This window comes from Acinonyx jubatus, chromosome D4, assembly GCF_027475565.1.
Source record: "Acinonyx jubatus isolate Ajub_Pintada_27869175 chromosome D4, VMU_Ajub_asm_v1.0, whole genome shotgun sequence".
Lineage (NCBI taxonomy): Eukaryota > Metazoa > Chordata > Mammalia > Carnivora > Felidae > Acinonyx > Acinonyx jubatus.
Genome location: NC_069391.1, coordinates 46139005 through 46151672, shown reverse-complemented (window position 1 = coordinate 46151672; position 12668 = coordinate 46139005). Strand labels below are relative to the sequence as shown.

Here is a 12668-nt window from a genome sequence, read left to right as displayed (position 1 = left end):
CGACTCTAATATCCACAAAGGCCAGGCAGTAATTTATTCCAAAGTGAAACAAATTAGGCTCCACATAAAAGATGCAGTTGACAAATATTGGCCGTGTTGCTCCACCCTTCCAACTTTTCAAGAGACATGAAATGTGGCTCTAGATCTTTATATGGTATTTCCTAGCACCTACAACATTTCACTACTTTTTTGAAAAAAAAACAGGTTTAGGGGCACCTGGGTGGCTCAGCCAGTTAAGCGTTCGGCTTTGGCTCAGGTTATGATCTCTCGGTTCATGAGTTCCAGCCCCACGTGGGACTCTGTGCTGACAGCTCAGAGCCGGGAGCCTGCGTCGGATTCTGTGTCTCCTTCTCGCTCTCTGGCCCTCCCCCACTTGTGTGCTCGCTCACTCTGTCTCAAAAATAATAAATGAATAAACTTAAAAAAATAAATAAAATAAAAATATGGTTTACGCAAAATAAAACAGCTACAGACCAAATACAACCCTGGCCTGATCTGGAACCTATGGCAGAAACTATTTGTCCATGGATACTCATTTCTTCTTTTTGTCCTCTAATGTCAGCAATTCACTTGATCACAGAAGATATTCTTCAGGGAATAAAATGTAACAAAATGCTTAAGAGTCAATACAACTGTTCAAGCCAAATGAAAAAAATTAATACAGGGACAAATGAGTAGGTTGTACCTGTCCCAGAATTGTCAGGCAAGAGGTAGAACTACCCCAGGGCTCAGAAGCATGGACAGGTGACTAAGAGACAGAGGGCTAGCACAGAGGTGTCAAAGAGAAGAGAGGAAGGCTGTGGGTAGATCAAGTTCCTTGCAGAGACAATGGGAGCAAAGGGATAAAAGTCAAAAGCACGGATGACCTAGTATTTGAGAAAAGTCCATGAGTCATTCACAGCTATAGGCCAGAAAGGACCCCAGAGGTTTAAACAAAATAAACCAGCCACCAGTAAGTAGCACCTCCGGGAAAGAAAGTGGTGTTGAGTAAACTCATACAGCAACAGGCCTTAACTGGGAATAGGTTATGAAAACTTGCTCGCTCTATAATAAACTCTGTATACTTAAAACGGTCTAGCTAGTTCCGCAATAAAGGTGGGTGATCCTCACATCACCAGAGGGGCCTCCAGTAGGGAAGCAGGATCAGTAAGATTTTAAAAAACTGACTTTGGAAAGTAGCTCAGAGTAAACTCAAGATCAAGTACAATCGGTTCCAGGAATATTTTACCCACCTTACCCAATTCACTGAATTTATTTTCAAATACACGGTGATTTATTTGCTTCGAGAAATACCTCTTGTACTTCTGATACACACAAATGATGCCTGAAGAATAAAAATGTGTTAAACATGCTTTAAAAACTGAACAAGTGAGCAATTTCCAATAACTTACTTGACAGGGCATCCATCAATGACTTCACTTAGGGTGGTAAGAGGGTAGTGAAACAAGCAGAAAAAAAATGTATTTCTATGTGAACTCCATTTTGTGATGTATAGGAATAGATTCTTGATTAGAGATTAAACAAAATTCAAATCAGGAAAATAGGGACTATTTTAATTTAAATGCTTAAATTTAAAAATTTGATTTCTCATTGAAAAAAAGATGTAATATTTAAATTAAGACATTTATATTCCTGGAATGTTAGCTGGCTTAATTCTCATAATTTCACATGTAATTTTTTAACATTATTTATATTTTCAAGAAAAAAAAATGCATCTTAAACTTCCCTTCCAAATCCCATCATCATAGATATATTTATACCTATTTCCATACTAAAATGTTCAAAGACACCATTCTCCCAAAAACTCCCTGCAATTTGGGAATTTTCTCTTTCTCCATGGCAGAAATATACATTATATGATGGCATGTTATGAAGAATTACTAAAAGTTATTGTTCTTAATAACACACTTAAATCCAAATATATAAAACTAACCAATGGAAACCACCTATCACTACCTTTCCAACTCAGTAAACATGGTCAATCCACTCCCAAAAATCTCATATTTTCATAAGCTCATCTTTACCTCGTCCTTGACATGTGGAGGGTGAGGTTTTATAGTCAAAGAAGTTAAAAAAAAAAAAAACAAGGACATAGTAATTGAGCAAACAAGGGAAACTTCAGACTTCCAGCTTAGCATATTGTACCTGGCTCAGCTAAATTAAGAATTTCAACTTAAGTGACAAAACCTACTGAGGCAAAACAACTCAGTAGCTAAACTGGCAGCATTGTGCTCACCAGAAGACCTTACATGTGTAATATTTGTTTACAAAATCAGAATGGATTTTAAAACAAACTATAAGACAAGGAAGCTTAGAATCTGCCTTCGATGAAAGCTAAAAGCCCATATTGGTAAGGCTACTGCAGAGAACTGATCCGAAAGGCTTCGCCCTGCCCTCACTAGTATAGGACAACAACTCCAATTTTCAAAGTCCTATTTCCCAAATATAACCTCATTTTATCGCTCTTTAATCCTGAGGGCAAGATGGTAAAAACTATACAGAAATTTCGGTGTATGTACATTTCTCTAGGGAGAGAGCGCCCACAGCTTCCTTCAGATGCTCGAAGAGATCAGAATTTGATTATTAGCTAGAAATTTCCATTTTATAGGGACTCCGTAACGAAGATACAGGAAAGCTGAGAATTCTAAAGCAACTACTGTGCCTCTTCTTGTAAGGAAATAACGCTAGTCAAGAAAATATCTAATAAAGCTTGAACTGAGTTTGACAACAGCTAAAAGCAAAATGAAATAAAAACTCATCCTCAAATGTTGATCTGCTTGATATTTATGAAAATATGGATTTTTGTGATATTCTGTTAACACAGTCTTTACGGTTGTTGAAATAATCTCCAGTAACTAACAGCCTGCAACAACAAAAATTCTACAGGAAAAGAAAAGCTAGTCATGTAGAATACAAATTCCTTTTTATGAGACAGACTCCTTTAAGTCAAGGGGAAAAGGCTGATATGAATCTATCACTATTAGATTAGGCAAAGGAAAAATATACAGATACCTCAACCTAGGAGTTCAAAACTTATCTAGAGCAAAACCTTCAACATGTTTAAAAACAAAAAAAACAACATCAGAAAAAACCCTATCATTTTACTGTCTCACAATAAACAAATTTATTGAGAAAAAAATGTCAATTATTTTTCCCAAATAATTTCTAAAAGTGGGTAAGGGGGCCTTGCCTGTCAAAACTTATTTCCTATATATACATTTTCAGTCAAACTGACATAATGGAAGTCAGATATGGAAATACACACAAATACTATGTGTAAGTTTAAAGAAAGAAAAAAGTTACTTGCAATTAATAAGGCAAACTCCAAGTTGGTTTAGTTTTAGTCTCATGCCACCTATTCCTATGACCTTGGTTATTTCACCTATCCTACTCCTTGTAAGAGCACCCATCCTCTTCTATATGAAGATTAATTACAAGCAAAACCTGTATGCCATCATCCAAAACTATTCAGCAACGCTCAAAAGGGAAACATACAATTAAGAGTATCAGTAAAATTGATGCATTCAAAACCTAGCCTATAACTCTGAGAAAATAATACCTTTACCAAAAATAGGTATCTAATATAGCCCAATCCCTGGACAGATAGTACTAGTATTAAAAGGGGAAATATCTATAGGAATGCACCCAGTACAGGGTTACTCAGAGAAGAGTTGTCTTTTGTTTTATACAATAAAATACAAGGCTAGAGATACAGAAAGTCCTATTCTCTTAAAAAATATTTTCCCGGGATCTTGCTAAAATTAAAATTATGATATACATCATGCATGCTGAAATCTAAATGTTTGTTAGTGAAAAATGTCCTAAATATTCCATAAAACATCCATAGGATTTTACTATCCTAAATTCCTATTTTTAATTCAGATTCTGAAAGTTACCAATGCTACTTAAACCACAAAGCATGTATCTTTTAATACACAAAAGCCTTAAAACATAGTATTGCCTTTTAAACTAAAGCACCTTCTGTTTCTGCTTAACAAATTTATATTGCTCAAAATCAAGAAAGAAAAATCAACATTGCAAACCAATTAGTACCTAGAATCAAATAAATAGACCTTAAATGTCCTGCCCAAATCAGAAACATAGAACAATGAGTTTGGCATTAAAGTACACAACATGTAGGTTCTGTAAGTAACCAGAACCAGTGAAGACTTCCACATCTGTAGAATGAAACTGGCCAAAGCAAGTGAACATTCTGTGTGTCTAAGTGTCCTCTACATTGTTAATTCAAGAGTTGGGTGTGGCATCACCAGTGCATAAAGCCATCAAATTTCAAACAGTTCTGTAATATATTAGCATAAAGCAGCAATATTGGCAACTAAAAATATTAACAAACAAGAAAGACTTTAGCCAGAATAAGCTGCATAATCTGTGGATCCCCATGTGAAATCAAGGTACAGAGTCCCCTTGTTAAAAATTTAAGAATTTCAAGGGAGAGCGGTTAAAACTGTATGAGTTATATGTCCACAAAGCAGTTCTACTTCCAAACAACTACTTGTGCTTAAAAACAAAACCAAACCTCAAATGTGGTAGTTTACCATGATTCACGGCCTGTCCAGCGGAATATGCAAAGAATAAGAAAGAGATGAGGTAGAAGGCTACGGGCTCGTTTTCCATAGGGTGACATACCACCCACACCCCACAGCCCCATACCACCTCACCTATATACAGCCCCCCAATACCATCAAAAAAATAATAACCTGACCAGGCTAAAGATCATGGATCTCTAGGCTCCCTTATTCCAAATAAACATTGGTGACAAAGGTGGCAAAAAGAATGTGATATGGTAACTTTAGTAAGAGTTCAAATGAGAGCAAAAGAATTGACATTACCAAGCAGACCAATCTACCAAAAAGGTTACCGGTAAAGTCAGTCTTAATAACATGCTATTTTGGAATATCCAGTTCTTTGGGCAAAAAAGAACATGAAGGGCGGTGCTCTGCCATGCTAATGCCGGAAAAGATCCCAGGTTTAAAAAAATATTTTTTTTCCCATCAAAGAAAAGCTGACCCCAGTTTAGAAGTCAGGGTATCCTTCGTAGCTTTGTTGTGTCCTTAAGAAAACTTGGGACTTGCTTCTAGAATGAAAGAAAGAGGTTGGGGGGAGGGGGGAGGCAGTATTTTTAAAAATTATAATCATGTTAACAAGCAAAGCATGGAAGGCTAGAATAGCAGGAAGTGGTAACAACGATTCGGCAAGAAACATCTGTCTGCATACAAAGACTGAAAAGGCTGGATTAAGGAATGGGGCAGTAGAAATGCCACCTACAGCACTGTTGTTCCATATCTCACTGGGAGATAGGTCATAACTAATAGTGCAAAACCCCGGCAGAGAAGGGCTTTGCTTCTCTGGTAAAAAAGAAATAACCAGAACCAACCCACCCTCCCCCCACCCCACCCCCAAAAAACAAACAAAAAGGAACTCTTAACAACTCATGCATTTTTAGTCTAGAAAAAATTTTTTAGTCTAAAAATAAGGTTCAGTAGTAAAATGACAAGCCCAGACTACACTCACCAGTTTGGCGTACCTGTTCTATTCCAGGAGCATACCCTAAAAATTCTCTTCAACCACAGGGACAGTGTGTACAGCTTAAAAGAGCTGACCTGATTCCTAAGAGTAAACACTACACAATGGAGCAAACACCTAAAGGGGGGGGGGGGGGGTGGAAGGGGAGGGGGGCTTAAATGCCTCAGGCTGTTTTTGAGGGATAAATAAAAAAACCTCATTCCCCGAAAGGTGGCAGCACAAAGTTACCCAAAAAGGAATTAAGGGGCCAGTTTTGATCACACAAACACAAAAATTCTCTCAAAAAGGAAAAAAAAAAAAAAGGCAGAGGAATCATATAAAATTGGATATAATGTAATAATTTAATTTTTCCTGCCCCACCCTAGCTATTATCTTCTAGACAGTTTTTCTTGCCCCCTCTTCCCCTTTTCTCCCCCATTTTCAAGGGAACTTTCTCTAAGTACGAACACCCTCTCCAGCAGTATTAAATCAACACTCCTACAAACCTGTTATAAAGAATAACCCAAAAACAAATGCAGTAATGTTCCAGTCCATCCAGCAGAACAGTCATAATTTCTAGACCAAAAGGTCCAGATGAGAAAGTAGATCCAGAAAAGCTTTTCTACCCGCTTACCAAAATGGAGACTCTGGGTCAGCTTCCGCAAGAGCGAGCGAGCTTAGCACAAATGAAAAATTCAAAGGACTCTCCGGAAACGATTCTCGGGAAGATTGTCTTCAAGGGCAACTAACCAGTATTTCATACAAACTGATTTTCTAAGGGGATGGGGAAATCACACCCCAACTGGTATTCGAGTGGTTTTAAATGGACTTATTTGTCTCAAGTTTGGGATTGAGGTACATTTTTATGAAGACAGGATTATTATGGGTAGGTCCACCAGAAAATTAAGTTTTAAAAAACTCTTTGTCCTTGACGGAGATCTATTCATTTGGCATTGCTAAGCATCATTCCTTGGGGAGGGAATAAAAGAGAATAGATACCGAGTAACAAATTCTCCTTTCTCACATTCTCGGAAAATGTAGAAAGAGAATAAGAGATGAAATTTTTATCATAAAGATGATCATTTTAAATGCACACTATTTTAAATGACCATCTGGACAACTACAACTCCATGCTCATAGCTCACATCTAGAGACGAGGTTTTGCGCTCCAGCCCTCCAGGATGACAAGTAGCCTTTTAAGACAACGCTGTGGAAAGACTGCTTGCTGGTCATTGTCAAGACCACTGGAGAGGCACCTGCTGGTGAATCGATGTTGGTCTGAGCGAGAGCACCAATCGCACCAGTGCATGCACACACATCCGTGCACGGGGGCCGCAGCTGGCCAGCCCTCCTGGCAGAGCTGAAGGCACGACTGCCGCAACCTACCGGAGCGAACCAAAGCCCCGGGTCCACCTCGCCCAGCGATTCCCGCCCAGAGCACCGCTCGCGCGCAAACCCAGGATGCCACCGCGAGCTGCGACCTCGCGCGGCTGCGCCCGGCCTCACCTAATACCGCGCAAGAGAACGAGCGGCCCGCGGGATCCTCTTTGCTCTGCCCCGGCCACCCCCAGTCCCATGCCACCTCCGCACATTGCGTGGCCGCTGCAAGTCTCCAGACGCCCCGGGAGCTCCAAGGACCACACGCGAGGAGGTGCCGTACCAAGTGGGCACGCCACCAGACACCATCCGGCAGAGGAACCCACCGCACACAGTCTCCCGAAAGGCGGGGTTGTCAGTTCGCCACAGGAATCTTGCCCTTTTTCTAGAAAAGCCCCCTCCCCCGCTTTCCCTCCAAAGCACTCACCTGCGTCTCGGCGCAGTTCCCCTCGCGCTACACGCGGCCGTACCGGGGCACGTCCAGGCCCTGAACACGCTGCCTGGACCGACTGGCCCCGCTCGGCTCCCGCCGCCCCCAACCAGCTAGTGCCCACAGGAGGGGCGGTGCCACCTCCCGAGGCGCCCAATTCCCTCTACTCCCGCCGCAAGGGGCCGAGCTCTAGGAACTTCGCGTGCACAACCTCCGCCGCCCCCACCGGCGTTCCCGCCCGAGGCCGGACTAGGGCTTCCCACTAAGCGGAGGCCGGACTCCGCTCGGCGTCGCGGCGCCCGCACACAACCCTTAGCCTGGGCGTCCAGAACAGACCCCGGGCCAGGCGCGGCGTGCCCGTCCTCCCCGCCCCCACTCCCACGCCCCCCGCACTTGCCTGCTACGACTTGGAGCTGCAGCTACTACGGCTTGCGCCGCCAGCCGTCAGCACAGCCGCGGAGGAGTCGCTCCGGGCGGGCTCCGCGGAGAGGCGGTGGCGGCGGCGGCGGCGTCCCCAGTCCTAGCGAAGGCAAGAAGGCGGACTGGAACCCGGCGAAACCCCCGCCCTGCCCGCGTCGCGCCGGCGACCGGCCTCCTCACCCGGCCGGCAGCTGCCTCAGTGACGCCCAGGCGCCGCGGTCCCGCCGTTTGTAGCGGGGCGGGGAGGAGGGGCTTGCTTGGAAGAGCGCCAGGAGGCGGGGCCGGCGGCGAGTTCGCGGCGCCGCGGCCGCCGCCGCCGGCGCGTGCCTTGCCCGGCCGCCCGCCGGTCTGTGCTTGCGAGAAGACGCCCGGCTGCGGCTGCTCGGCTGGGTCCCTCCCGTCTTCCGATTCCGAGCAACCTCCGGGGCCAGGTTCCCCTGGCAGCGCGGAGAGCGTCGCGCGCCCAGAGGCGGTAGATTCCAGGTGCAAGTTTGCAAACCCCGAGGTTCCAGGCGCTAACGGGGAGCCAGAACGACTCGCGCAGGGGTTACTTTGATGTATATGTATGTGTATCAAATACATACACCATACACATATATAGCAAGTACAGTTAAAAGGCTTTTCCTCTACTTCATAACCGAAGGGTCCTGTCCCTTGGCAGAAAACTAAAGGCTTAGCCCTGGCTGCCCCTCTATGCCTCTCTAGATGGAATCTGACGTTCAGATAAGCCCGAGTACCTGTGCGGGGTGCTATACTCTGCTTCAAACGCAAAGTAGGAAATCCTGCACTCGACTATACAAGAGCCTGTCGCTCGCCGCATCCTTCCAACGCCCCCCCTACGTTAGCCCCGAAATGGCCAACTCTTCACCGAGGGGGCGTCACATAGCTACCTAGCCTTGGCCCGCCCCCACGCCCAGCTCAATCGCCTTTCCCCAGAAAAACCTGTGTCTGTCCTCAGACTCAGCCCCGCGACTGGGAGTCAAAATCGACCCCGAGCCACGCGGTGGGAGCACGTTTTTACACCTGCTCAGCCGCTTAATTACGAGAGCACCTGTCGTGTTGTGGTTTTCATTGCAAAGGCTTCTGTTTTAACCCTTACCCCATAAAAACTACATTTAAAATATCACCTGTCATACCTACCTGAAATCGCAAGAGGTAAGAGAAAGGAACTCAGCAGTGGGCGACTGAGTCGCCGCAAGAACGTGACCGAGGTTACAGCTTCAAGGGCATGATGCGGGTTTGATGCAGCAAGGTCCGCTAAGGGCGCCCAGCGCTCCCCGCCCCCACGCGACGGGCGGGGCGGGGGGGGGGGGGGATGGAGAATGGAGGAAGGACTCCTCTAACCCATGGCGGGGATGGAGGCGGCCAAATTGCCCTGTTGGGCGAAGTCAAATCAGGCATAGTAAAGTAAGGGGTTTAACCACATGGAAATAGAGACAATCCATCCCTCAGTTTGGGGAACCCAGACTGGGGACACCAGAAATAGCTAATTGATTCTATATCAGCATTTCTGTTGTCACCCTAAATCCGATTAGCAATTAAATGACCTTAATTGACTTTGTACGGGGTTACTGGGAAAACCGCTCAAAGCGCCTGCGCCTCTTTGACCTCCCTCTAAACAGTTAATTACAATATTCCCATCCCTAGCAGGCGGGATTGCTAAAAATGCCTGTTTCCAAACGTTAGGCAAAACTGGGCCTACCAAATTTGCCAATCCAAGCCTAAAACTCTTAGAATGCCCTACGCCCTACTTCCTGAAGCTGACTTCTTGAAGTTATGGGAGATCTCTCTACAGAGTTCCCCAAGTCTTCCAGTCCACTTCGACCTGCAAAACGTTGCGTTTTTCGTGGAGAACTCCAGAAGAGGTTAAAATGGGGTGCCCAAGCACTTGGTCAAAACATGGAAGGAGAACCCAGGAGTGCTTGGTGTAAGACATACTCAGGGAATGACAATAATAACTGAGCAATAGTTACTTTTTCAATCCTCCAAAAAGCGACTTTTAAACACTCATTTTTTTTTTTTTTTTGCAGACTTATCTGTTCAGATTCGTGACAAACCTTTCAGATGTCCCATTTAAGAAGCCATTTTGCAAAGGAAGTCTTACAGGCTCAAATAGATTTTCTACTCTACCATCTCTAAAACATGCACACTTTTTTCTTGACCTTTAGGAACTTATTTCCAATTAGGAAAATAATTTATTCGGTTACTATTGTCTTTTCTGTACTCTCCCCCCACCCTCGACTTTACGCCTGCATTTTATAGGTTGCAGTTTAGGCCTAAGAAATAAACCACCTCCATCTCCCCCCTATTCCCAATATCCAGAGGATGGGTATATATATAAACTGAGATGTGGGAAAGGGCTAAACGTTTAGAAGCTTAACCAACAGGAGTGGCACATGAGTGGGGGCGGGGAAAGAACCGGTGCATTTCGGGGAGAAAGTAAGAGATTCATCTCAGCCCAGCAGTGTTAAGAGTAAATACTAAATGCTTGACTATTTCTCTCACTCTGGCCACAATAAAGCCAGATCTGCAGCTGGCAATTACATGAGAAAATACCCAGACTCGACATCAGTTTCGCTAACCCGTATTTGAAAATGGCAAAAGGGGAACGTATCCAACCTCCAATTTGCCACAGTTGTATAGCTCTCATATTAATTCTTTACAGACGTGAAATAGGTGGGTACGTAGCAACGTGCTGGGCATAAATTAAGCAACAATGGCCACGCGAGGTCCTACTCGCCGCGGAGCTCCCGTGCTGGGCACTGCCACCTTGCTATCCCCAGATCCCACCGCCCCGGAGATGGCAGAGTCCGGAGGCTAGCCCCAAGTTGGCTTTTAGACCCGGGAGGGTGGGTGGGGTGGAGAGTACCCTGGCCGTTTTTGTACCTGTCCCCCATTCTCTCCATCTCAAGCACCACACGGGCGTTCTCACGCATACTCACCCACACCCCCTCGTGCCAATAATTTAAACTTCTCTTAGGCAAAGGCAGCACCTCGTTCACCGCCACCACCACCTCCCTCCTCGTCCTCCCCGCCCAGCGAACACCCTCCCCCTTTCCCACATCTACCCTGATTTCTCTTTTTCCGCAGTAGAAAGCCAGCTGGTTTCTCCCAAACCCTGAGAAATCACAAAAGTTAAAATGAAGCATGTGTCTGCCCAGCGTCTCACCCCCAACCATCTTTCTCCCGGCGTCAGATTAACAATAGCTATTCGAGAAGGGCGGGGGGGGGGGCGGTAAGGAAGGGGGGTGAGGGCAACGTAGCTGAGTTGGCTCCTGGGGTAACTGTGAATTGTCGGGGCTGAGAAGGGGTTCCCCCCTCGCCCCGAAGGCGAAGTCAGCCGCGTAGGACCAAGGACAGGGCTTGGAATCCACTTCCCAGCGCCGTGCACAAGACTCCCAGGCAGCCGCCACTCCACAGACACAGCTCCAAGGATCTTATTTACGCTTTTCTGAACAAAGGGAATCTCATATCCGGTACAGGCTTAAGAATTCGGCCCTAAATTGGCTACCTTCTTTTAAAAAATAATCACGGTAATTGGCGCCCAAGAATTAGAGCCCGCACACCTAACAACGATGAGTTTTGACAGCTTCTACCCACCCCAGCCCCAGCCCAGCCCTAGCCCTCAGGCGGCATGTACTTTTTTCAGTCAACTACAACTAGCAGCCTGGTGCAGCATCTAAATTCCATCTGGCAATCCCATCTCCCCAGCACATGTTATCTGGTTAATGCAATTAAGTGTGGGGTTTTCGCTGGTCTAATCTGCAAGTCCAGGCTTCTGATTCCCCTCAATAGTATTAACGCCTCTCCAGTCCTTTGGTTGCTGTGCGAAAGTAGAGGCATGCATCCCCCAAAACCGAAGTTATCCCTCCCTTCCCACGAAATGAACTTCCAACCTCAATCCCGAAGCTCACTCAACATCTAGACTCCTATTGTACCCCTGCTCTACTCTACCCACATTTACCACTTAAGTTACTGCCGCTGACATTTACGAAAATTCAGTACGTCAAGCATGCGTCCACCGTCTTTTAGTCTAGCTCTCTAGAATTAAAAAGCAGAACAGTAGCTTTGAAATGAGACAAACATGTGCAATTAACTTCATATTCTGTATTCCGCTCACTTACAGGTTTTCTGGGTTTGCCAGCGCATCGCTGCAACTAATGATTAAAGAAACCAAACCGAAACTTACCTTTCTCCCTTAAGGTTTTTGTGTATGTGTGTTTTTAAAGTAACGGTGCAGTTCTCCCAATAAGGATGAGCAAGAAGCTGCTGGATAGTTCTCTTAAGACAGCACGAAACCTAAACTGTGCTCGGCTTAAAAGAAGCAAATAAAAAGAAATGCTTTCGACCCCAAAGTCCAACGCTAAAAGAAATGGCGAAAAAAAAAAAAGATAAAAGGGGAGGGGAAACTTAAAAAAGAGAGTTTAAAAAGACGGAGAGACTATCCTCCTATTGCCGTTCAACTAAACAAAAAGGGGCAAGAAAAACAAACGAAGGAACAAAGAAAAGAGACGAAAGAACGTTTTTTCAAAAAGACGATGTCTTTCTCCTTGTTGCTTTTTAGTAGGTCGCTACAGGAGTAAGCTGCTGCATCTCTAACTGAGAACAGAAATAAGGGGGGAGGACGTCTTAAAAGGGAGGTGGACTGGACCACAGATTTATAGCACCGTATCACCAACCCCTTCTCTGCCTCCGCACTGCCGTGTGTGCAGCTGCTCTGCCAGGCTCCTATCCCGGGCAGCACGCGCGGAAGTATACGCCGAGTGGCGCCACAACGTAACTTGCTCATCTCCCCAGGACTCTGATTGGCCTAGATGCTCCCATTGAGGCCGCCCGGGCGAGCTTGCTTGATATGATTGGCTAGAAGCTTGTGTCACTCTCAAGAGCTCAATGGAGTCCCGTTTCAAGGTAAGTTGTG

The 12668-nt window shown here is 45.3% G+C and overlaps 1 protein-coding gene across 13 annotated transcripts in view; it reads right to left on the bottom strand.

Moving 5' to 3' along the window:
* The window catches only part of ELAVL2 (ELAV like RNA binding protein 2), a 201184-nt gene that overhangs the window by 127224 nt on the left and 61292 nt on the right, over positions 1 to 12668 (bottom strand). For 3 of the 13 annotated variants that reach the window (XM_053205031.1, XM_053205032.1, XM_027039240.2), the window contains exon 1: positions 11940 to 12500. The exons of 4 other annotated variants lie outside the window; for them this stretch is intronic. The gene's annotated coding sequence lies outside the window, so the exon portion shown is untranslated. Of the gene's footprint in view, positions 1 to 7327; positions 7628 to 8890; positions 9041 to 11939; positions 12501 to 12668 lie in introns of those variants that run through there. 6 more of the 13 variants (XM_027039234.2, XM_027039243.2, XM_027039239.2 and 3 more) reach the window with 5 other exon arrangements.